Below are 24,267 nucleotides of genomic sequence, written 5' to 3' on the forward strand. Positions count from 1 at the left end.
CCAAAAAACATTTACATTACTATTCATAACAGTTAAAAAAGTAGCAATGAAAATAAATTTATGATGGGGGAGGGTTACCACAACAAGAGGAACTGTACTAAAGGGCCGCAGCATTAGGAAGGTTGAGAACTACTGGCTTAGAGGCTTAGAGAGTGTAATACCACCTTAAAACATATGACAGTCAAAAACCTCTGTTTATGCCTTGCACAGTCCAGAGCACTGTGGTTTTGAATGAGGGCAAACAGCAGACAGAGGAAAACGCAGAAACACACAGTAAAACCTCATCTAGCCGATGCTTGCAACCTCCAGCAGAGCTCAGCTAATGGGGCCCTGTTAAAACTGTGACGGTGGTGGAGTTCTTCAAAAGGGATGGTGCCAACCTTTCTGCCTTAGCCTGTCCGTGTCACTAAGTAGAAAGGCAAAACAAAAGCGAGGCGCCCAGGGCTTGGTGTGCAGAAACAGAAGCAGACAGCTGACATGGAGCAAAGGAGTGTCTATGAAGAAGAGACTATCCCATCTCAGTCAGGAAAATAGGCTTGGAGATGCCAGGCAGGAAGAGCAGGCATCATTACCCACCACAGTCCTTCCCCATCTCCAGCCTCCTACCCAACAGGTGGGGTTCACTGCACCTCCAGCTGTGGTGACTGCCCAATGGCAGCAGCTTGTCTAGCATCTGGCAATCTACCCTTTGGGTGCCAGCTGGGATATTTGCTTTTCCATGTTCTTCTGGGCTGATGGAAATTCACAGGAGATTTCCATTTGGGGGTCAGCTCCCTTTGGTAGCTGGCTAGTGTTGGAGGCACATGGCCTGGGAAACTCTTAAGTCCCCTCTAAAAACCAGGAAATGTATCAGTGCCAGGTAACGTGTCAAAATTAGATCAAATATGAACAATTCACTATGGAGGTCTAGAATCGCCTCCCTAGTCTAACATAAAAATACATTGACCTTCCCAACAGCAAGAGAGTTCATCACCTCTGGGCCTCCCATTTCCATGATTCCATTAGGCACCCAGGAAGGTGAGAAACAGAAGGAGAAAAATGGGACAGGGCACAAGAAATTCTAGGGATGGAGGTGATTGCCCAAGGGCCCAGTGGTAGTAGGAAATTAATTTATGGGTAGTGAAGTCATTTGGTCATTCCCATCTTGATGATGCTACTATCCAGATGGAGGACAAATGACATTGTTATTGCAATCTTGATGACATCACTCAGCAAAATGGCAGCCAAACCACATGGATATCTCCACTTTGAAGAGGCCACTAGTTAAGGTGTGACAAAGCAATGTGGTTACTTTTTGATTGTGATAAACTCAGATCCATGATAAAAGAGCCCACTCCTATCAGGAAAAAAGTTCCTATGGGATCCACCCACCCCAAAGATTAAATATGGACATTTATTGCCTTTTCTTTAAAACAAACACCTGCATTAGGTTAGCATGGGTGTAGGAGGAGACAATCCACGAGGCTTGGGCATTTCGCCTGAACAAGAGCAAAGCAAATAAACAGAGGAAGGAATTCCAAGGTTTCAGCCTCCAAAAACGGAGTCCATATGTCTTATAACAAATTGTAAACAGCAAATGCCAATGATGTCATCTGGACCAGGTTTTGATCTCTTCTCTGCTCATAGATACAGGCTAGGAAAAGGAACCCATGGAAAGGATAAAAGGAATGAAAGTGCGCCCGTCGCCCATAGGTGGCGCTGTTGCTCTGGGAACGCATAAACACAATGGGGATGAGCCAGACTTTGGTATCATTTTGTCCCACCCAAACGGGGTATGTGCTGAGACGTTCTGTGTTAGCTGGGATTTTAGACCCTTATAAACCAACTTGTTAAAAGCAGTTAATTCTGATTTAAAACATTGGTAGCCTTGTGTGGTGCTTTTGCATAATTAGAAAGGTAACTGCTTGGGCATGATATGGTCTGCGCTGCCTGGGTCCTAACCATACCAAGGGTGTGTTTGTTCGCTCTTTCTCTAAGCCCGATTGAAAGTGTCCTAGATTATCTAAGAGAACAGTGTGGAGAGGGCAAGAAGAGAGAATCCATGTCCCGAGAGTGGTGTTTGAGATAGACAGGGTGTTGAGTTTGGGTTTTGGAGATCTCTTCCACATTTCTCAATCTCTCCTTAAAAGCAGGAGAGGTGTGTACAGTCAGCAGGGTGGGGGAGCCTCTAGCCCAGCCAGAGGGTTTGGTTCCCCTCTTTCCGAAAGAACCCGCTTCTCTTTGTCACTAAATTGTTTCCTATCTTGGTTTCTTGAGCATTAACCAATCAGAGAATCTCAATCCCTGTGAATGAAGGGTTCTGTGACTCTGCTTTCCAATGCTTAGTCAATCTCTGATGGATTCCTTTGTGGGGTGGAGTCCTCTGTTAGGTACTTCTTGGCAGCGGGCTTATTAGAAGTCACTAAAGACGCTGACCAAGCTTTGTCAGCATTCTGCATTTGCTTTGTGTAAGTGACATGTCTCACCCCGTCTCTTCCAACCTCCAGGGTGACTACACAACCAAGGAGGACTTCGCTGGTCTTGGCCTTGTGCACAAGAGTTACCTGGTCTGCTTGGTATTTTTTGTTGTTGCTGCTGTAGAGAAATCTTACTGATCTAAGAGTACAGTTCACTTAGGAGCCACCACAATATGACATCGGACACCAAGGGACAGGATCCAAACACTCCCAGGGGGATCTGAAATCCAGAATGAACCCTCATATTGTTGGAAAAGAATAATTTCTGTGTGGCACAAAGGACATGCAAAAAGGATGTGTCAGAACCAAACTGAGCTAGCAAACATGCTTGGTCAAGATGGCCTCTATCCTTTAATCCTAGCACCATGGTGACTGTTTATCATTCCATTTGTGGGAGTTCAACTTTACCGGGCCATGTGATTGGCCAGTAGAGCTCAGGAGTGTCTAGGGGTTGGGCAGAGTCACATCACAGAATAGGGGAGGCTTGGGGAATATGGACCCTTGTTGGGTTAGCTACTTTTGATACACTGTTCCTGGGGATATGAGATTTAAATTTTCCTAAGGGAAGAAACCATTTATGCGCATGGGTTCAGAGGTGTCAGCCCATGGTTAGCGGTCATTGTTTCTGGGTCATGAAGAAAAAGGAGCGGAAGGTCAGAGCAGAAGAAGCACACAGCAGAACCAAGTTGCTCACCTCATGGTGGCCAGGAAGCAAAGAGTGCAGGAATAGTCTGAGGAAAAGCTGTATCTTGCAAAGTTACACCTCAGTGACATGTTGCATCCAGCTAGGGCCCACCTTCTAATAGCCCATCCAATTATGAACCCGTTAATGGATTAATCATTGCTAAGATTAGGTCTCCATGATCGAATCACCCATTAACCCATTAACAGCACCACCAACTGGGAACCTTAGCACATGAGCCCTTTGGGGGCAACACTTCATATTCAAACCTTGACCCACATTTCTAGTATACAGACCTAGGAAGGTGACAGGGACGCTGTTCCTCAAACAGGGAACACCAGTGCAGCTCTGATCATGAGTTTCTGAGATGCTTTTCAAATCTAGTGGAATCACTTAATAAACAATTGCTTGTCTGGTCTATTGCTCAACAGAGAAAGAAGCCTGGGCTGGAGTCAGAGTGTCAGAACCCAACTCAGCCAGTGCTCATCATGTAATGACCTGGACACATAGTGACTTGGAATGCAGGCTTTGAAAAACTTCAGCTCAAATTCGTTTGGCTTCTCTGGAGAGCTGCTGTGTTGTCTTGCTTTTCTTTCATTCCAGAAGCCCGGGTTCTTCCGTGAAAGGGCCCTGAAATGTTCAGAGGGCCTGGATACTAGCCATCACTATCTTACTATCTCACCTTAGGGTGGTTTGGGGGCAAGCTGGCTTTTCTTGGCCTCAGCTCTCTGCATGCATTGGCAAACATTTTCAGTATTTTAACTCTGTTTTAGTGCCCACCTTGCTACTCTGGGCCCTAATGGGAAGTCTGTAGTTCTTCCCAGGGCCCTTCTTTCTCATGGACCCTCAATTCCAGATGCTGTAGCTCATGTCACTGCCAACCACGGAAATCTCTGCTGAGTCCCTCATCTCATCGCCTTTCTGATTTACTTCTTATTGTAAAATGAGAAGACTGGACTCTTGGTCCATCTGTCCACTCACCCAACGTCTAGAAAATGCTTACTGTTTCCTAGGCACTATTTTATTTTTTTCTCCTTTTTTAAAATTTAAATTAGAAACAATCTTATTTTACATGTCTATCCCAGTTCCCCCTCCCTCTCATTCTCCCATCCCCCCAACCCACCCCCACCCATTTCTTATCCACTCCCCAGGGAGAGTGAGGCCTTCTATAGAGGATCATCAAAGTCAGTCACATCATTTGGGGTAGGGCCTAGGCCCTCCCCCATGTGTCTAGGCTGAGAGAGTATCTGTCCCTCCATGAGGAATGGGTTCCCAAAGTCCATTTGTACACTAGGAATAAATACTGGTTCCACTGCAAGAGGTCCCATAGACTGCCCAGGCCTCCTAGCTGACACCCACGTTCAGGGGGCCTGGTTCTGTCCTATACTGGTTCCCCAGCTGTCAGTCTGGGGTCCATGAATTCCCACTTGCTCAGGTCAGCTGCTTCTGTGGGTTTCCCCAGCATGGTCTTGACCCCTTCTAGGCACTGTTTTAGATAAAAGACTTTGCCACAGCCCTTGTCCTTCTGTGATTTCTAAATGTGATTTGTTCGAGTTTCTCTAACATTTGTTCTTTTGTCCTTAGAAACATCTTTCCTTTGGGCTGAGCGTTTAGAGAACAAAAAGTGAATATTTAGATCTATAATTCATTGAATTACTTTAATTTTTTGTGATTGCCCCCCCCCTTTTTTTTCCTTTTAGGTCAAGGTCAGGTTCAGAGCCCGCTTTTTATTTTTATTTAATGTGGTTATTTTGTGTTCTGTTCTTCCAGATTTGACTTTATAATTAAATTTCACCCAGAGAGATGGGAAAATGAGTTCACCCTCCCCAGTTGCCCTTGGGAGTGGGAAGGGGCTTTTATAATAAGCCTGGTGGGGGTGGGGTAAGGGATCCCAGCTGGTAATAAAGAGAAGGAGTCATGCATGCATAAATGAGAAAGACCACCCTGGAGCAGGGAGAGGGATGCCTGTCTAAAACATGAGCATGTGTTAGAAGGCTGCTCTGCAGGCACCTAAGAGGGGACCTCTAACCTTCTGCAAGATATTTATCTCTCAAAGGTGCTGGGGTTGCAGATGTAGGGGAGACAGGACAATTTCCGTTTTAATATAGATATGTCAGTCAGTCTGGTGTTCTCTGCTGTATGAATAGACAGCAATCTATCCCGAGTAATCTCTGACTTAACCTTTATTTCTGAGCACTTACTATTTCTCCAAATGCCTGTAGTAAATGAACAATCTTGTTCTAACCAGACAAACAAAACCCACAGTGAGAATTTTGAAGTAATATTGCTCATCTGAACATTTTGGTGGGTAGCAAAGAAATATTTTGTGGGGTGAATAAATTTGGCTGTAAGGCAGAACTGTGCCCGATCCAGGCCTTTGCAATGTAGAAACTGGTTTAAATAAAGTAGCCTGTGCCTCTTCCTAGGAAGACACCCCACCCCCCTGCAAGGCCATTTGCTAGTTTGGGCTCTGTCCTAGACTAGGCACCCCATGGCAGGGTCTCTGTAAGGAAGGGTTGGGCCCCCCACAGAAAGCAGTCTCTGTAAGTCCCCAGACAAGGGAGGCTGAGCAAATATTTGCAGGCTCTTTGCTCCAGAGTTGAGATTGACAAGAAGGTAATCATCTGCTGATGGCTGCTTGAATCCGAGCAGGGATGGTTAGAGCAAAGTGGCACAGAGTGCTGCCTAGCAGAATATTCATGACTTGGAGCTTTCAGAAGATAGGCAGGCTCAGCTTTCAGTGGCCCTCGAGTGTGGCAAGGACAAAGAAGTAGGCTGAAAGCCGCAGAAGACAGGTTGTAATAGTCAGGGTTCTCTTGGTTGCCAGGGTCAGAGGAACAGAATTTCTACTTCACTTGGAGGAAGGTAGGGGATATTTGGAATATGTACTTGGATAATCTGCTTCTCCATTCCGCTTGAGGATGTCTGGGAGCTACACTTTTTGGCACAGTCTTTCCAGCTGTTGGCCAAGTGGCTCTAGCTGCCTCATACAGACACCCTGTTTCATCATAAACAGAGGGAGGAGATTTGATGTGATTAGTGGGCTTGACATGCTTCCCTGTATATATCCTCCTGCAGGTACCTTCCCTTTTCCTCTCCTTGTAAACCCTCCCACCCTCAGAGGTCCTCAGGAAAGGAGATAGGATGCTTCCTCCAGAATGGGGAGGACGTGGGAGTCTTCTGGGGCTAGAGGATGAAGGAAAGAGGATGACTATCATGAGTGTGACACAAGGCAATCACGGTATCAAGTCTTAACCTGGGATTGAGGATAGTACAAAGATGGAAATCCCAGTTCTTTGGGGAGGAAGATACAAGCAAAGGAGGCCTGTGTCTGCCCCAATCTGTGCACTTCTAGAAGAATGCCACAGTCAAGTGGGATAGTGGCAGATTATAGAGGAATGGTGTCCGAGTCACCTCTCATCCGCTTGTGATGACGCTGCATCTAGGAGTGCCCACCTATTCCATGAGAAGGTAGCCAAGAGAGGGGACCAAACCCTATGGGTTAGAATGGTTGACAAAGGGCCCAATCCCAAAGAAGAAAGCCAGGCCCCAGGCTTGCTTGAGTAGTTGGCAGAGAAAGGCTGGGTTTGTTCTGGAAGTAGAGTTGTGAGCCTGCATCTGCTGGAACCTTCTGTGGTCCTGAAAGGGTAGTAGTCATGAGAGAAAGCAAAGCTGAGACCTACATCCCCTTAGAGTCTGGGGTCAAGTTCCAGGTCCAAATCTGCCATGCCCCAAGCTTTTTATTTCTGATTTTTGTTGATGTTTTAAGCTATGTGGACGGGTTGTTTGCCGTTTGCAGCGGGAAGTGCCCTGTGTGACTTGTGAAGGAGTAGAATTTGAAGTACAGAACTGTCAGAGTCCATGAGGGAAGGAAAAGAATGTTAGGTAGGATGCTTGGACTGTGGAGGCCCTTGAGGTAGGAATTTGGGGGTGGGGGCAATAAAGGAGGGGTGAGGGTAAGATTCCATGTCCGTATATTTGGGAAGCATGTCAATAGTATTCAAGGCATAAGCAGGCAGAGATGGTGGTGTTGAGTCTGGGTAGCTAGCGGCTAGTGTCCTCAGGCAAGTGCCAGCTGGCCATCAAGGCTTCCGATGAAGAAAAAATTCCAGATGGACCACAGGGGTAAATGGCATTGAGATCTGGTAATCAGAATCCAGTGAGACCTGCTGATTTGAGGTGAAAAAACAGAGGTAGATAAAAATATGGATTCAGTTATTATCGAAGGAAAGTCAAGCCATGCCTTCTTCGGAACTGCTCTTCACAGGAAATAGCTGCTCAGGCTCACTGCACCTGTTTTGCCCAGGGTCAGTTGAGAGACACACAGGGATGTCGTCGCAGTACACCTGGAACTGACATCAAAAGCTGGACAATAGCCTTTGGCCAGATCCATCTCTCCAACATTTGCAAAACAGTGACCCACAAGCACCAGATCTAAGAGCATTACAGAACTAGTGCTGCCTGGATTCAGCGGCAGGCCGGGTGCTCACATAAGAACTGCCCTCCGGGGATCACACGGGTCGCGCGCGACCTCTCCAGGGTGCCTGGAGGCCTTTAGGGACAAAACTACAGCGAGGTCCAGAGTAGACACAGGCCGGATGTGGCCCGTGCCGGAAGAGAAGCGCGGGACAGGCGCGGGGGGGGGGGTAAGGGGGGTACGGTGGCTAGGATCTTCACAGTTTGACGCACGCGGCACCCGGGGACCCACATCGGCGACTACATCTGCGGTGCGGGGTTAGGCACGCAGTCACAAAGCACCCACTCCAGGGCCGGCCCGGGTGTAGGGCCGTGTCCGGGCCCCTGGCTCCCTCCCTAAGTCCTGCGCAGGGAGGCGCACAGGCCCTGTGCGCTCCGAGCGCGCGTGACTTCCACGGCCCGAGCCGCGCGGCCCGAGCCTGCCCTGAGGGCCGTTTGGACACTCCAAGGCCGTGCCCGCTTCCAAGGCCCCGGGCGCGGGTCGCGCAGCCTGCTGCTCCCGCACGGCAGCCTGCGGGGCGGAGCTCCAGGGCGCACTGAGCGCGTCGAGCCGGGCAGGGGCGTGGCGGGCCCGGCAGGGGGCGCTGCGGATCCCGGCGCCCGGGCGGCCTGCGCGCGCCACCGTCGCCTGCACTCCCGCCAGGAGGAGCTGGCTGTGGTGGAGAACCCTACGCGCAGCCACGGAGGCCGGGACCTTAGGCGGTGAGTGCGGCGCGCGCCGGGCCCGAGCGCTTGCGAGGCTCCCGGCTGGGCGGGCTTGGGTCTAGGGTGTCGGGTGGCGACCCCGGCGATGTCGGGATCGGGAGGCAGAGGCGGGCTTCCAAACAGCGGGTGTGAACCCCACCACCAAGCTCTTTCCCTCGTCTACGCGCTCCCCAGTTCCCACCTCTCTCCATACCCCCTCCTCGCGCCGGGGGTCCCCGCCCTCCGACCTGCCTCCCCTTTCGCAGCTCCGCGCCCTAGAAGCCTGCCTGCACACCTCCTTTCTCCCGCAAGCCCTCCCACGCCTCCCGGGTGCCTGCAGCTTGCCTCTCCCTTCCAGCTTTGCTCCTACGGTCCCCGCCGCCACCAGCCCTGCGGGCTCCTATTCTGCCCCCCCCCCCCGTGCTCCTACCGCGCGATTGCAGCGGGAATCTGAGCTCTGGGAACCCCTTCTCCCTGTTGTCCCGAACCTGCAGTGTCCAGGTAAAAGGGCGACCGCAACTTCACGGCCTGCCTGGGGGGGTGGGGCTGGTTCTTCCACAGCTACCTGCCGCCAACGGCGCCGGAACCCTGGGCCCAGCCGAGGGCCACTCCGCGCGTGTAGGTTAAGCTGGCTCATTGCTCTGCTCAGGACTGTGTGGTTACTTCGTTGCTTGCTGAACTTGGATAGGTTGCTATTTCTAAAAAGAAGCAGGCTCTGTCACACACAAATATGGATGGAGCAGGTTTTCTTGGCGGCTGCAGCTGGCTTTCGGTTGTACCTGTAGATGAGGAAGGATTAGCGATGCAGGGGGACTGGAGTCATATCCGAACTTACACCTACCTGGGCTCTGGGAAGCTCAGGGGGCTGTGACTGTAGTCTCCTGGAAGGCCAGTGTCTTTATGGAAAGGCAAGGATGCGTTCTAAACATTCAACAGGTAAAACCAGTTAAGAATTTGGAATCAGATCTGCCGGATAAGGAAGTGTGGTTTGAATGACCAAGAATGTCCACCTTGGAAGCATTCCACCACTTAGGGACATTTGCTGCTCTTTGCAGCAGGCCCCAGGGTGGACCCCCAACTATGGAGTAGGCAGTGCAGAGCCCAGCCTACCCTCTGGAACTGTCGGTCGGGCTTGGCAGCATCCCCCTCCTCAGAGGTGTTGGTGTCCTGTCGGGACATTTGTGGGAAGAGGATTTAAAGCAGATGGCTTGGAAAGCCTCCTGGTCCCTGGAGAGAGGTGGGGATGGCATGATGACAGCCTGGAAGCCAGTGTGTTCATCCACCCCTTCCCTTCTGGGGTCTTTCATTAAATCTTGGATTAAATTAATTGCCTATTTAGAAAAAAAGAACATGTTAAGGGCATTTCTCTTTTAGGATTGGCTCTTGGCCAGTCCACCCTCACAGATACCTTGGGAGGCTGCAAATGAGTACCAGTGGCTGGAGGACCACCTGGACCACAGCGCTCTGAACCATGGACCTCTCTCTCTCTCTCTCTCTCTCTCTCTCTCTCTCTCTCTCTCTTTCTCTCTTATTAGTTCAGTATTCCTTTACTATTGAACAGATAACTAGCCAAAGACACAGTGGAGCTCAGTAGGGCCTTTTGCATGTTCACAATTTTTCCTTGTTCTCACAGGGATAGGTGTTGTCAGGAGCTCTGGCCAGAACACTTGCAGGATTGGGGTGGACATATCTTTGTGACCTCAGGATCTGGCCAGGTCCCCCTTGCCTGGTACTCAGTGTTTGTTTAAAAAAAAAAAATTGGGTGCATGCCTTTCTTTAAGCCCATCACTCAGGAAGCAGAGGCAGGTGGATCTCTGTGAGTTCAAGGCCAGTCTGGTCTATAGAGTGAGTTCTGGGACAGCCAGAGCTGTTATACAGAGAAACTTTGTCTAGAAAAGAAAAAAAAAATCTCCTGTGTCAGTCCTGGATCTACAACACTTGCTGTCCACTGTACTGTGGTGTTTTAAAAAATCTCCGTGTGTGTGTGTGTGTGTGTGTGTGTGTGTGTGTGTGTGTGTGTGAGAGAGAGAGAGAGAGAGAGAGAGAGAGAGAGAGAGAGGAGAGAGAGAGAGAGAGAATGCTAAAGCCTTTCTTGCTAGAGACAGACTCATTGTGTGTTGGTAGGACTGGGGGTGTGAAGAGGCAGAGAGGGATAGGTCAAGTTCTCAGGCAGGTCTGACAGCTGGCCTTGGTGGAGAATCCAGACTTTTAAGGAAGGAAATAGTTGTCTTTGTTCCAGAGGTGGGCATGAGAGGGTGGTGGTCACTCTGGGGAGGCCCCAAGGCTGCCTACTGAGAGGTAAACCCACCAAAGCTTACCCTCCAGGCCCTGGGCCATGGCTCTGGCCTCTTCATATTATTTTTATTTGTTTGTTTAGTCTGGCTAGCCTGGGACTGTACATAGACTAGGCTGGCCTCTAACTCATATGGATTCACTCGTCTCTGTGTCCCAAGTGCTGGGATAAAAGGCCTGCATCACCATGCCTGGTGGCCCTGGTTTCTTGGACATCCCCCACCCCTGCCTGCTAATGGAGGAAGCTGCTAGGGAGAGAGGGTCCCTTGCAGAGCCCCCCCCCCAACTCCACTTCAGATTGTGTTGCTCTCACTCTAGCCGGTGCTGTCCACTGGAGAATTGGTTCCAGTGGCAGCCTGGGAGTGCCCTTTGTGCACATTCCTCACGGTGTGTTTTATGGCTCTGCTGGGGGAAGACGCCAGTGTTGTGGGATGTGCCCTGCTCTGCCAGGGGTGGCTTTGCCCAAGGCTGAAAAAGCAAAATTGAGCTCTTCTGTCCACTCAAAGGCCAATTTGGGGAAGAGCATACCTAGGGTCTGGGCTGCAGGGCCTCTGTCCTCTCTGCTTGGGAAGCTGGGGACAGCTAGAATTCAGAGTGCCGCTTGGTTGTGGGAACTTATATTGCCCTGGTTGTCATGAACTTATCTTTCTCACCCAGACTGCCTTTGTCTTCAGGTTTGGCTCTTACCCAGAATTCCTGCAGCTGGTAAAAATCTGCTTTCTAGAAGAGGTTTAATTAATGCCTGCAGCGTGTGAGAGGGAGAGGGAGAGGGAGAGGGAGAGAGATGCTGCTGCATGGAGAGGGCAGGAGAGACGATAGGAGAGGAGCAGAGGCCTGATAGCCCAGTAAAGGGGTTTCAGCTGTGGGCCCTGTCCCAGCCAGACAGGACTCTGGTTGGTAAGTAAGAAATATGCCCACATTCTGGAGTAGGGGTTACCACTTCGAGCAAAGTCACTGAGATAGAGAGAAATGAACCATTGATGGGAGGAAAAGTGTGCTGGGCTCACTATTCTGGTTCTTAGAAGGCCTGGGAAGCCATCTAAGAAAGGGACATGGCCAGATGGGAAGACAGTTGACTGTTGTAAGCTTCTGTGTCAGGAGTGTGCCCCTGGGGATGTGGTCCAGCAAGCCCGGTTGGTTTGGGGTCTGGCTCCGGGGAGCCAGCTCACTCCAGAGATGCCATGGGAATTGACTAGAAGAGCAGCTGGGCACCTGTGTTCAACGAGCAAAGGAGAGAATAGTCTTCTAGCAGGAGGGAGGCACCATCCCAGGCATCCATCTTGGACCTGCCAGGAGCCTTGGACATGACTGGCACACACGGCCTGGTGGTGCCAGTCTACTGCCGAGCTGCTGGAGGTCAGCCTCTAGGAGGCGCTTGTGAGCCCAGGGTCTGCTTGGAGTCTGGAAGACAAGAGATCCCCCTCACCAAGCCAGAATCTGTCCTGTGTCCCTTCTTCCTTAGAGTCTGCAGGCTCCTCTAGCCCATCTCAAATGAGGAAGCCACTGACTCTGGCAAAAGACCAACTCTTATGAAGGGAGAGACACTGCCAGGATATGGGAGAATTTAACATCAGAAATCACACACACACACACACACACACACAGACACACACACACACACACACATACACACAAGCTTGAATGAGCCTAGTGGAGTGGTTTCTGCATCTTCCTTTTGGCTAGGACATCCGTCCACATACACATTTCATCCATGGGTAAATTCCTCCATCCCTTTCCCCATTGGATCTTAATGGTCCCTGTACAGTGTGAGGAGCTCAGATATCTAATAACAGGTGGGAACTGGGGCTACCCCTAAAGTAGAACAGACAATCTTCAGTTCCTGGGGCGAATTCCCCCTTCTGGATTTTTAGGGTTTGGGATATTCTTCCCTTCTTTCTTCAGCACCCTCCAGATAGTAGGGAGCCACGGTGACTTCCAAATTCATTTAATACTTGCAGTCACTTTCCCAACACACACATTCACATTTCTGTTTACAAGTCATCTTTTTGTCATTTCCTTATCACCCTCTGTGTTATTATGTGTAACCAACTTCCTTAGGGAGAGCTGTGTCCAATAGCCTGGAAAGCAGACCTTTAAAAAACAGACTGAGGTCAGAATTACCATGGTTGGTTTTGACCTCCCCTCCCCTCTCCCCTTCTTTTTCACTTTTGCTTGCATGGAAAGCCATCATTTATACCAGATTTACACAAAGTTTGAATGCTCTTTATCCTACCTCCTTCGATTTTTTTTTAGAGAATCGTCTTTCCAACTAACAAACAGCAGCTTGCTTCCCTAAGCTGGCCTCATTCTTAGATCCAGTACTGACCTTTAGAGGCAGGATAGTATTATTTTGAGCATTTTAACTATAAAGTAACATGAATATCTTGCTAATTTTATTACTTGAAAATACAGAAGAGTCTGAAGGTAGAATAAAAATGTTGTTAAATCTTTGCTTCTAAAATCAGAGTTGAGTTGCACTAAAGTCATTGAAGTTGTAACAGAATTGTTTAAAAGCTTAGAAGTAAAGTAGTCATATGCTTTAAATGTTGCTGCTAAAATGTAGGGAGACATAAATTTGAACTGCCTTAAAAATATGGACAAGTACAGAAAATTTTAGTGTACAAATAGGCCCCTGTTTGTATGTCCATGGTCTCATTAGAACCCTCTGGAAAGTGTTGTCTGTATTGAAATGGGGTGTGGTGGTTAGTTTTGATTGTTGGGTTGACAGGGTCTGGAAACTAAGAGACAAGTGTCTGAGCATGCCAGTGTAGTGTTGCTCAGATGATCTTAATTGAGCTTGTTAACTGTGTGCTGTGCCGTTGTATGGGGTGGGGTCCTGGACTGAAGGAAAGGTGGGAAGCAGCTCTCTGCTTCTGACACCACGATGGACACCACTGCATCCCCTGGACTAGTAAGCCCAAATGAACCCCTCCTCCCTTAAACTGCTTCTTGTCAAGGAGTTGGTCAAGCAAGGGAAGTGAACCATATAGGAGGAATGGGATGTCAAGGTTTTTACAATGCCTCTTTTCCATAGAACTGAGTGTGGTGGCAAACACACACACACACACACACACACACACACACACACACACACACTCGTAAAGTCTCCCCTTAGAATTTCGCTCTTTGGCAGAGAATACTTTATTGATTTGAATAATCTTGTTACAGTTCCTGGATAATCAACTGTGATTACACAGCCATTTGGAGATTGCAGGTGGCCTCTTATGTCAGGTTTAAGTAGGTTTTGGCTTTCCTAAGACCATCCTGCAAGTCAAGCAAAACAGCCTACTTCCTAGAAAGACTTGCCACATTTGTGGCTGTCAGATTCTGATGGGAGATGTCAGTCTGTAAATATGTTTCTCATACTGGTCAATGAATAAAGCACTGTTGGCCAATAGGAAAGCAAGATAGGCGGGACTAGGAGACAAGGAGGATTCGAGGAAGTAGTAGGGAGGAGTCAGTATGGAGAGACTGGGGAGACAAGACGCCGGCCCCTCTCCCCGGTAAGATGAGACCACATGGAAATACTTAGGTTAATAGAAATGGGTTAAAATGTAAGACAGAGCTAGCTGATAAGAAACAAGTAACTGGCCAACAGCGTTATATCAAATACAGAGTCTCTGTGTGTTATTTGGGGCTGGTGCGGCTGTGGGACCGGCGGTGGGGAAAAACCTTACTCCTTACAAGATTCTCTGTGGAATACTTCCTTCTCTTTGCGGACCGATCCCAGAGTGGCCCTGAATCCTGGGCATGCTCTCACTAACCTTGTATCCTTCGGTAAGTTACTTAACTTCTGTGCCTCAGTTTCCCGGTTCATAAAATTGAGGTGATGACAAATGCCTACTTTTGATATTATTGCACTTTAATAATATATATATATGCCTAGGGTTTAGGACAGTGTCCGGTACACGGTACTTAACAAGTATTAACTGCTGTTGCTGTTCACTCATTGTTTTAGGTGCCAGCCGACTATGTTTAGATGATTGATATAGAAATAGCCTCATGCATGCTGGGCAAGCATTCTCCCACTGAGTTATACCCCTTGCCCAAGAGGATACATATAAGATAACGAACAAAATATGGGTGTCCTAGTGGAACCAAGAGTTTTAAGGCTATGTTCACAGAGAAGAACTGTCTCGGGTTCACCTGGCTCGTGGCCACCTGTCATATCTATGGGCAGCTGAGTGATTAGGATGGACAAGGGAGAGGTTGATGGTCCTCAGCTGGTGTCATGTGATGACCTTGCCAGATGTTTAAATAAACCAGAAATTAATTTTGATTGCTCTGTGCCTGACCCAGGCTTGTGGTTAATATTTTAACTCATTCTTGGAAGCATATAGAAATTACAAGCGCCGTACTTGCTCACCTGCTGGTATTCCCAGCATTATTCTTCCTCCCAGTTGCAGAGTGCTATCCCCACTCCTGTTTCAGATTGGCTCTTCTGCTGCCCCGGAGGCCTCCAAACCGCTGGAAACCCACTTCTCACTCAAAGTGAGTAGCCTCTTTGGAATCAGGCTGCTGGGTTTCATGTCTGCCATAGCCACACCTTCTTAGCCTGAGAAACCGTTGAGAGGTTTGGGTTTACTAACTGGTCCATTCATCCTGCTCAGGCTGCAGCTGGCCTGTCTACCCTGTGCCTTGGCAGAACTGACACTGGACCTACGGTCATGGGCTGTGCACTGGGAACCTTCTGTGATGGCTCTTTAGGAATCTCTGCTTCCTAGATTGCTCTGAGTGTGGGTAGCACAACTTCTAGGCTGGGAAACTGGTAACCGTATCTCTTACCAAGCAGCCTGTTCGTTTCTGTTTATTTTTTTTTTAAGATTTATTTTTATTTTATGTGTATTGGGTTTTGCCTGCATGTATGTCTGTGTGAGGATGTCAGATCTTGAAATTACAGACAGTTGTGAGATGTCATGTAGATACTGGGAATTGAACCCGGTTCCTCAGGAAAGATGGCTCTGAGCCATCTCACCAGCCCCCTCGGTTTGTTTTTTTAAATGGCTTAAATTTGGAATGAATGAGGTTTTGAAAAAAAAAAAAAAAAAAAAAAACCTTGCCTCATACTTGGACAGTAGAAATAGCAAATGATTTCATTTGTGTCCAAAGAATTGAGTTAAAAGGGGCACCTTCCTTGGTTTGGAGCTCTGACTTCTCTGGCTTTATGCTTGATCTCCCAGTCTGGTCCTCTTTTGCCGCCATTCTGTCTGTCTCTATCCTAGTTCTTAATGGAAACTCAGACCTGAAAAAAAATCAAAGCCTGGACATTAATGATTGAAGGTCATGGCCTAGCTGGTTCATTTTTTTGGCTTTGTCTTCAAGCTGAAAAATTACTGACTTCTAGAGAAAGTATATTTTAGAAGATGACTAATATAGCAGACAGAAGGAGCCCAGCTTCCCCTGCAGCATTTCTGGGTTCACGGCATTTGGGTTTTGATTTTCTCCTCTTGTGTGTTCTTGATCTAATGACCGATGATTATCCTGGAGCAGCTGCATTAATTGATGGTATTTAAGGGCTCTGCTTACAGTGGGTAATTGCAGTCGGCTCAGCTAAGGGTGGCGTGCTCTTTTTACTTGCTCTCAACTTGGGGAGTCTTAACATTGGATGCACAGGGCCAGTAAGGAGTGGAGAGCTTTTCCCTTGGTCTCAGTCTGCCACTCGGTGTTGACAGCCCCCCAGGACACTGTGTGTACTCTCAGCATCTGGCCCTCATGCACACACATTGACTGCTCGGGGCGCAGTCGAGGGCAGAGGCTGCACCCAGCACATCTCAGAGGCTTTCGCTCTTAACAGACTGGCGGGAAACAGGGCTCAGTGCAAACCGACTGAGTAGGTTGAGTGGTAGGAAGCACGCTTTGATGAGTGTCCTTGAGTCGTGCGGAACCCTGCCCCAGTGGTCTTAGCGAGTGGCGCCCTGTGACCTGGTGCGTGAAGGGAGGAGGCTGCTGTTCGCAGCAGCTGTTGGGACACTTCTGTTCTCATGTCTCCCCGGTACTCTTCAGTTTATTGCAGGCTACAGGTACAGGTGCTCCTTCGCCTGTAGCATCTTCCCTGTCTCTCCTTTCTTCCCTGCTGCTTACTCAGATCCAAGCCCCTCAACCTTGGGGGATGGCTGGCAAGGAAACTGATATGGAAGAGTAAGTCTTGGGTGCTGAGGTTGCAGAGTACTGGGCCAATCGCCCATCTGCTTCAGAAAGGAGGGGCAGGTCACATTTTCCCAAGGACCCCAGCAGACTTCCCTGCTCCATGGGCAGAAATGTATCACATGGTTGCTTCCAGTTAAAGGGGCCACCGAAGAAGGTTCATGCGAACACAAGTAAGATAATTTTCCTACTTACAGTGTGATAGGAATATACTTTTTTTTTTTTTTTTTGAGACAGGGTTTCTCTATGTAGTCTTGGCTGTCCTGCAACTCACTCTTTAGACCAGACTGGCCTTGAACTCACAGAGATCCTCCTGCCTCTGCCTCCTGAGTGCTGGGACTTGAAGGCGACTGACTTATGAATATACTTTTTGCACACAAGTCCAACACTGGCTGTTCCCGATGGTGAGGTGACTGTCTTCTAAGAGGTGACTAAGGGACACCTGTTGTGTAGGCAGCCGTACTCATTTGGACCCATCAGCAGGAGAGAGAGGAGCATGGAGGGCAGTGTTGCAGTGTTTGGGGGCCAGGCTCTAGGCTCTAGCATCCCATTGGCCAGGGCTCAGCCCCAGAACTTACACACTTTTTTTTTTCTTTAAAGGAAGGATTGTAAGTGCTGTTGCATATCGCAGAGGAGGAGATGTTTTATGATTAGCCATAGTCTTTGCTATACAGTCTCCTCCAAAGTCGGGACTCTGATAGCAAGGAAGAAGGAATGAATATTGAGGGGCTGTTTGGGGGGCTTTTCCAGGAAGGAAAGGTGCTACGAAGGCCCCAGCTGACAGGGGCGTCCGTCTTAGATGTCTACTTTAATCGCGGCTGCTTTGTCTCCTCTAGGAATCGCCAGATGACTCAGTACGTGGGTGGAAATCCTTGTCACCGCTGTCTTTGGCCCATGCCATGTTCTCGGCTGAGTGTTCAGGCTAGAGTTGGAGCAGAGCTTGACTACCATTCTGAACTCTGCTTTGAAGGGTTTGTTGTTGGAAGCAGAGGAGGATATAGGCTTCATTCCTTCTGCTGTCACCTCTCACGCTCTAGCCCTCTGTCTCTGGTTTTTGGCTGGTCCTTTGCCCAGGCATTACTCAGGTTGTAAAAATAGAGTCTGGCACCAGAGAGCCAGCGAGAAGTTGGTGGAGGAAGCTGGGGCTGTCATCACCTATCAAGTCACTTAACCTGTGAGAGTTTTGATGGAGGCCTTTCGAAGAGCGCTGAGGACGAGGTTCTAAAGCTGGTTTACATGTTTTTCTTCTGTTTTGGATTCCTGCAAGCTCTCTGTACCATTTATTCAGATGTGATCTGCTTGTGGTTAATACCTAGCCCAACCTTAGGCTCATATCCACACACTATATCCAGACTTGCCAAATGGGCTTCACCCTGCTGGCTTGGTCTGAGAAGTTGAGTCTCCTCCATGGGGCCATTAGCTGCCACCCAGTATTCCATTTTCTCAGGTGCTTCCATCACCCACATGTGAGACCCTGGTCAGCCAGGCAGGTGTGTGGTCAGCTCAGCCTGAAGTGGCTCGGCTCTCTGAGGCATTGCCAGCATAGCTTTGCACTGCTTCTCCTTAGGGAACTGAGGGCTGATCTGGAAACTGTCAGCTGCCCTCATTGTGATGAATGGCCCCAAGGGCAGTTTCCTTCATCCTCCCTCCCAGCCTTGCTGTGGCAGTGGACTGGGTGGGGGTAGGGCAGAGAAAGCAACCTCCACACAGCTGAATGAACAGCTTTTTCCCTTTGCCTCAAGGGAGGTTGATTGAATCCAAAGATGGGCTGTCTGGCCAGTGGTCCGTGTGCTTCCGAGAATACTGTAACAAGGAAGAGGTAGCCACTGTCCTCGGGGCTCTTCGGGGTGCATCGTAGCGACTCCCGCACTATCCCAAGAGGCACTGATGATCTTTCCAGAGAGCTGGAGCTCCACCAAGGCAGGGAGGGGTGTGAGTTGGCTCGGCCCACTAATCCCCATTTCTGCAGCTTTAATCGGCATGGCACGGCTGCTCGGTAAGTAGGCACTGTGTTTCCAAGTGAGATCTCCACAGTCAGAAGAGCTCAGTGCAGCCCAAGATGCCATTGGGACGTGGGTGCAGGTGCAGTAAGAGCCCAGAGCTGTGGCTCGGTGGCCACTGCCCTGTGTCTTGGGCTGCTAGTGTCATCGAGTGTGTCCCTCAGCAGCTTCAGTGACCTCCCTGCCATTTCACTTCTGTCCCGTTCAGAAGTGTTCAGTGGCTCTCCTACTCCCGTGGGAGTCTTGTGTGGACCCATTTGTCCTCGTCTCTGTCCCCGATGAGCCACTGCTTAAAGCTTGTCACCAACGGCAAAGGGTGAGCTTCAGACCCCTCTGGGCCACTGTGCCTGTCAGTGCCCCGGGTTGCGTTTCAGATCATGCCTGCCTCTTGCAGCCACCCCACCTCTCAGTGCTCTCCAGTGCCTGCTCCTTGGCTCCTGTAGCCCACAACACTGTTTCCTTACTGTTTCCAGACCAGTAGTCTTTTTATGTGATGTACCTGCCTTTGAGATCTTGCTTAATTGCATTGTTTAAAAAACAGACAATTCAAGTAAATTTACAGCAATCCCCCCTTATGTTTTAAAAGCAATACATATTTATTGTTATTTTATTATTATTGTTGTTGTTTGGAAGGTAGGCATGGTAATATATGTCTGTAATCCCAGCACTTGGGACGCTGAGGCAGGTGGATTACAAATTTGAAAACCGATGAGATAGAGGAAGAGAGAAACAGGACCAGATAAGAGGATATTGTTTTCTAAGATTGATGCCATTCAGGATTCTATGAAGCCAGGCTTCCATTTGCACTGTGTTGTCAAAGAAAATAGAGATTACCTGTATTCACAGGCATGGCCACTCATAACATTTAGATAATCTCTTTTCTCTTTCGAGGGGTTTTTATTTTTCAGATTGTTATGTTTTAAAGTGGTGTTGGTAAAGAACAATGGCAGTGTTGCACAAAGGGACAAAAAAGCAAAAGTAACTCAACAAAAAACGGTGTGAGAGGATCCAAACCCTGATAGTAGCCTGGCCAACAGCCTCTCTGCCTTTATCCCTAACACAGGCGGTGACTGTGTCCCAACTCATGGGTGGGAGTTCACTGTCACAATCTGACAAGATTGACTAATAAGAATGAAGGGGAAGGGGGCAATTAAAAAATATGGGCCCTGGTTAGGCTAACCACCTTTAATGGAAAATAAAAATAACAATTTTCACAATTCCCTCCTCTCTCTCTCTCTCTCTCTCTCTCTCTCTCTATATATATATATATATATATATATATATATATTCAAACTTATGTGACAACTTTGTGACTGGTAACAATAAATTATTGTTGTGATAAGTGAGGCCAGAAGCATGCTATGACCATGACCGTGAAGTCCCTGCCTTCCTAGGGGGTGCTCCTTTGACTGGGCCACTGACCTGTTCCAACTGGAATGTTAGGCTTTCACTCTGGCCACAGTATCTGCTCTGGTCACCAGGAGTCTGCCCTCAACAGGCCTTGCTGCTGTTTTCCTAGCCTCCCCTCTGGAGAGGCAACCCTGGCCTTGCTGAGGTGGCAGGTCAGAGGTCAGGACTCACAAAATACTTCTGACATCTCTGACCTGTGACAAGGAGGAGGCTGCCAAGAGGCCCTAGGAATAGTTCTGGCTTTTAGGCACCAGAGTCTTTATCTTGAACTGTCTAACCACACCCCACCCAACCCACCCATCCCCAGCCCCTGCCAAAACAAAGGGTAACCCTAAGTGCCATTATGGAAATGAGATGATGAAGATCTGCCTTCTTCCAGCTGAATGGTGATGCCAGGCTTGGCAATCACAGTACCCTCCCAGTGGCCTATCTAAAAGACCCCCAAAGTGCATTGGTGGTTTCATTCGTCTAACAGCCAGGTGTAGGTGGGAAAGGAAGTCCCTGACCGATGCCTGGAAGGAGATGTGAAGGAGCAATGAAGCCAAGGGTTATTAGCATTACAGGTTAGGCCGGGAACCAGGGGAAGCCACAACACAGGATAAAGTCCAACTCAAGTTATGGGCTTACAGGAGCATCCAATATTGAATGGTTCCCTTCATTTATTCCCCCCCACCACACACACACACACACACACACACACACACACACACACACACACACACACACACCTTGAGTGATGAACCCAGAATCTGCTTTCAGGCCCTTTGATAGCTGTTGGAGTGGCTGGAGTCAGCATATGGACTCTAGGTAGGGAGAGGAATAGCTCTCATTTACTTTAAAAAGGTTAAAACAATAGTGGGCCCTGTCTCTCCTGACTGTACGCAGCTGCTACAGTGAGCTGTGGTCTGAAGTCACATCTGGGCAGCACTTTTCTTATCTAGAAGAAAATCATAGAGAAATGTCAAAACAACATCCCATATGGATTTGAACCTTACGTTCGAGGAATGGGATCCTTGCAGTGTGCAGGGAACAGACCAACCATTTTAGTCTTTCTGTATACTTCCTTACTGGATGTTTATGACCACACAGGTGGCCAGAATTAATCCCCCTCCCTTTTTGTTTTAAACTGTTAAGGCCAGTTTAGGATCTGGTCCCCAGGACTGGTCACCTGGGCTTCAGGGGGACCCCTGGCTCCTCAGCCTTTCTTTTACCAACTGTGCCATCTGTGTGAAGAGAAGTAAGTCCTTACTTGACCACAGCTTCACTTGAAGGCAGTGGAGGGAATTCTTCCTCCTTGTTGACCCTCTTCTTTGTAGAGTGGGCATGGTTAGAGTTCACCAGGTAGATTCTTCATGACCTTCTCCAACAAGAGAGCAGGTGACTACCCACAGTATACAGGGCATTTTTGAGATAACCCCACAGTCCCCTGGGACCTAGTTGTCCTTGGAGGACAAGGGGAAAATACTCTCCCCTTTCAACCCCTCCAACCACAGCACGACTACGGCAACTCTTATAAAGGAAAATATTTAATTGGGGCTGGCTTGCAGTTTCAGACCGTTATCAACATGGTGAGGAACATGGTGATGCATAGGCAGACATGGTGCTGGAGAAGGATCTGAGGGTTCTACATCTAGATCCACAGGCAGCAAGAAGAGAGGGAGAGAGGGAGAGACTGGACTTGGCTTGAGCTTTTGAAACCTCAGAGCCTCCCTCCCCCCCATGTCACACTTCCTTCAGCAAGGCCACACCCAGTCCTTCTCATGCAGTGCCACTCCTTGATGAATGACTTGTGGGGGACATTCTTATTCACAGCCCCACATGTGGCTCCCGAACACCCACAAGGTCCGCTACACCGCACCTGCTGTGCGATACTTGGATAAAGCCGGGGTAAAATCAAACACTTGTAAATAAACATTGATTAGACATACATTTAAGCAGAGTTTTGTTGAGCTTTGACCTTAGACATTTTAATAACAAAGTCTCCTCTTTTATATACGTTCATGTTGTCATTTGCTCAGACCTTTGTTGCTTGCTTCAAACTTTCCAGCTTTTTTCCGTTCTGAGAAAAAAAAAAATTTAGGCATCATATTCTTCATTAATAACACAGAAGGCCAGCTGTGATGATGTTTCATAAGCAGGGACAGCTGGCTGGCCTTGTGGAGACCTCACTGGCCAAGAGGACAGTGAGGTAACACAGCTGCTTTGTTTGTGGTGAGCTCAGACCCACGTTAAAAGACGCCCCCCCACGGGGGGGGGGTACATGCACACCACAGATATAATACGACAGTCTTTAAAAACCCCTGATTTAGAATAGCATGGATATGAGGACGGTGCAGTACCTGTGTGCCTGTGTATGTGGGCTCCCCGCCCCCCAAAGCAAAGAAACAGGGAGAAATTGCATGGTCTGAACCTGTATTCGTTACTTTTCTGCTGCTGTGATTAAAAACATCATGAACAAAGCAATTTATAGAAAGGGGGTTTTATTTGGGCTTATGGTTCCAGAGGGGTAGGATTTCATCATGGCAGGGGTGCATGGCCACTTGAAGCAGAGAGGTCACATGCGCAACCAGGAACACCAAGTTGAGAGTGAACTCAAGGGGAGGGGCTTCCTGTCCAAGCCCTGTCCCCAGTGACATACCCCCTCCAGCAAGTCTGCACTTCCTAAATCCCCCTGAACAGCATCAACAGCTGGGACCAGGTACCCGAACCTAGGGTGAGGATAGTTCTTACTCAAACCACCACACAGCCCAGGCAAATGGCGTCCATATGTCTCACCATGTAACTGTGATTGCCAGGCAGTGCCATCTGGATTGCATTTGACTTCCTCATAGTTTCTAGATACAAGCTGTTGCTCAGAAGGGAACCCCTGAAGGAAGAGAACTGAATGGAAGATGTGCCCGGTGCCCATAGGTGGCGCTGTTGCTCTGGGAAGTACGTGGAGAAACCGGGATGAAGAAATCTGTCACACTCCAATCTAAACTCCACGACGACCTGCCCACCAAGGAGTATTTTACTAGTCTTGGTGTATCTTAGCTCTGTATGGTACGCAAGGGTTACCTGGCCACTGTCCTATTTCCCTGGGTCCTCCCTGCATTGCTGAGAAACTTTCCATTCTGAGGTCAGTATGTATTCAAAAGGTCACCTAAGAGTGTGGGGAGGGCATTCGAGCACTCTGCAAAAGGATTTGAAATCCAAGATGAGACCTCAAATTGTTGAGAAAGGATCATCTTAGTGTTGCATGAAGGAACACACAAGTCAAAAGTAACTCAGTAAAGCAATTTTTAAAATTTGATTTTTATGCATGTCGATGTGGATGTTTTGCTTTAATTGTTTGTGTACCTCTCATGCATGCAGTCCCTGTGGAGGCCAGAAGAGGGTGTTGGATTCTGTGGAACTGGAGTTACAGACAGTTCCTAGCTTCCATGTAGATGCGAGGAACTGAACCCGGATCCTGTGCAAGAGCAAGTGTTCTTAACTGCTGAACCTTCTCTCCAGCCCACAGTTTAAAAAGGATGCACCAGAACCCAAACTGGGCCAGTGAGCATGCATAGCCAAAATGACCCCTGTCTTTCATCCCTAATTCAGATGGTGGCTGTGTCTCATCCCATTGGTAGGAGTTTGAGTTCCTGATATGATTGGCTGATGGCTGTGAAGGAGAGTGGGGAGAGAGCCCCATGGTCTGCTCAGGGGACTTGGGAGAGGTGACAGGCTGTGGGTAAGGTTTGAAACCACTGCACCTCCTCTCTCTGGCCATTTCAGCCTAGGCTTCAAACTCCCTACTCGTTACAGTTTGGATACCAAATGTGTCACCGGCTCATGTGGTGAACACTTGCTTGGTCTCGGGTAGTGACTGTTGTCAGGCTTTCTGAAAACTTGAGAAGGCAGAACCTAGACAGAGATACCAGGTCCCTGGGTTGAGTCCTCATGGACTATATATATCTGGTCTTGGGGGCTCTCTAGCACTTTCTCTGCTCACTCTCACTCTCTCCCTTCTGTCTGTCCACCATATAGGAAGGCCTCCCTCTACCATATGGTGCCAACTCTGAGCTGCTCTGCCTAAGTGCATGGGGCAAGCCACAGAGCAAACTTTCTGAAACCACGAGCCAAAGCGAGATTGTTACTA

General features: G+C 48.7%; 1 protein-coding gene across 3 annotated transcripts in view; it reads left to right on the forward strand.

The window, feature by feature from the left end:
* Nucleotides 1-8,138: 8,138 nt before the first annotated feature.
* Pxylp1 (2-phosphoxylose phosphatase 1) overlaps nucleotides 8,139-24,267 on the forward strand; it is a 58,856-nt gene continuing 42,727 nt past the window's right edge. Inside the window, exon 1 of one of the 3 annotated variants that reach the window (XM_051206632.1) lies at nucleotides 8,139-8,316. The gene's annotated coding sequence lies outside the window, so the exon portion shown is untranslated. Of the gene's footprint in view, nucleotides 8,317-9,387; nucleotides 9,536-18,709; nucleotides 18,731-24,267 lie in introns of those variants that run through there. The other 2 variants (XM_051206642.1, XM_051206658.1) reach the window with 2 other exon arrangements.

The sequence above is a fragment of the Phodopus roborovskii genome, unplaced genomic scaffold (genome assembly GCF_943737965.1).
Source record: "Phodopus roborovskii unplaced genomic scaffold, PHOROB, whole genome shotgun sequence".
Taxonomy (NCBI): Eukaryota; Metazoa; Chordata; class Mammalia; order Rodentia; family Cricetidae; genus Phodopus; species Phodopus roborovskii.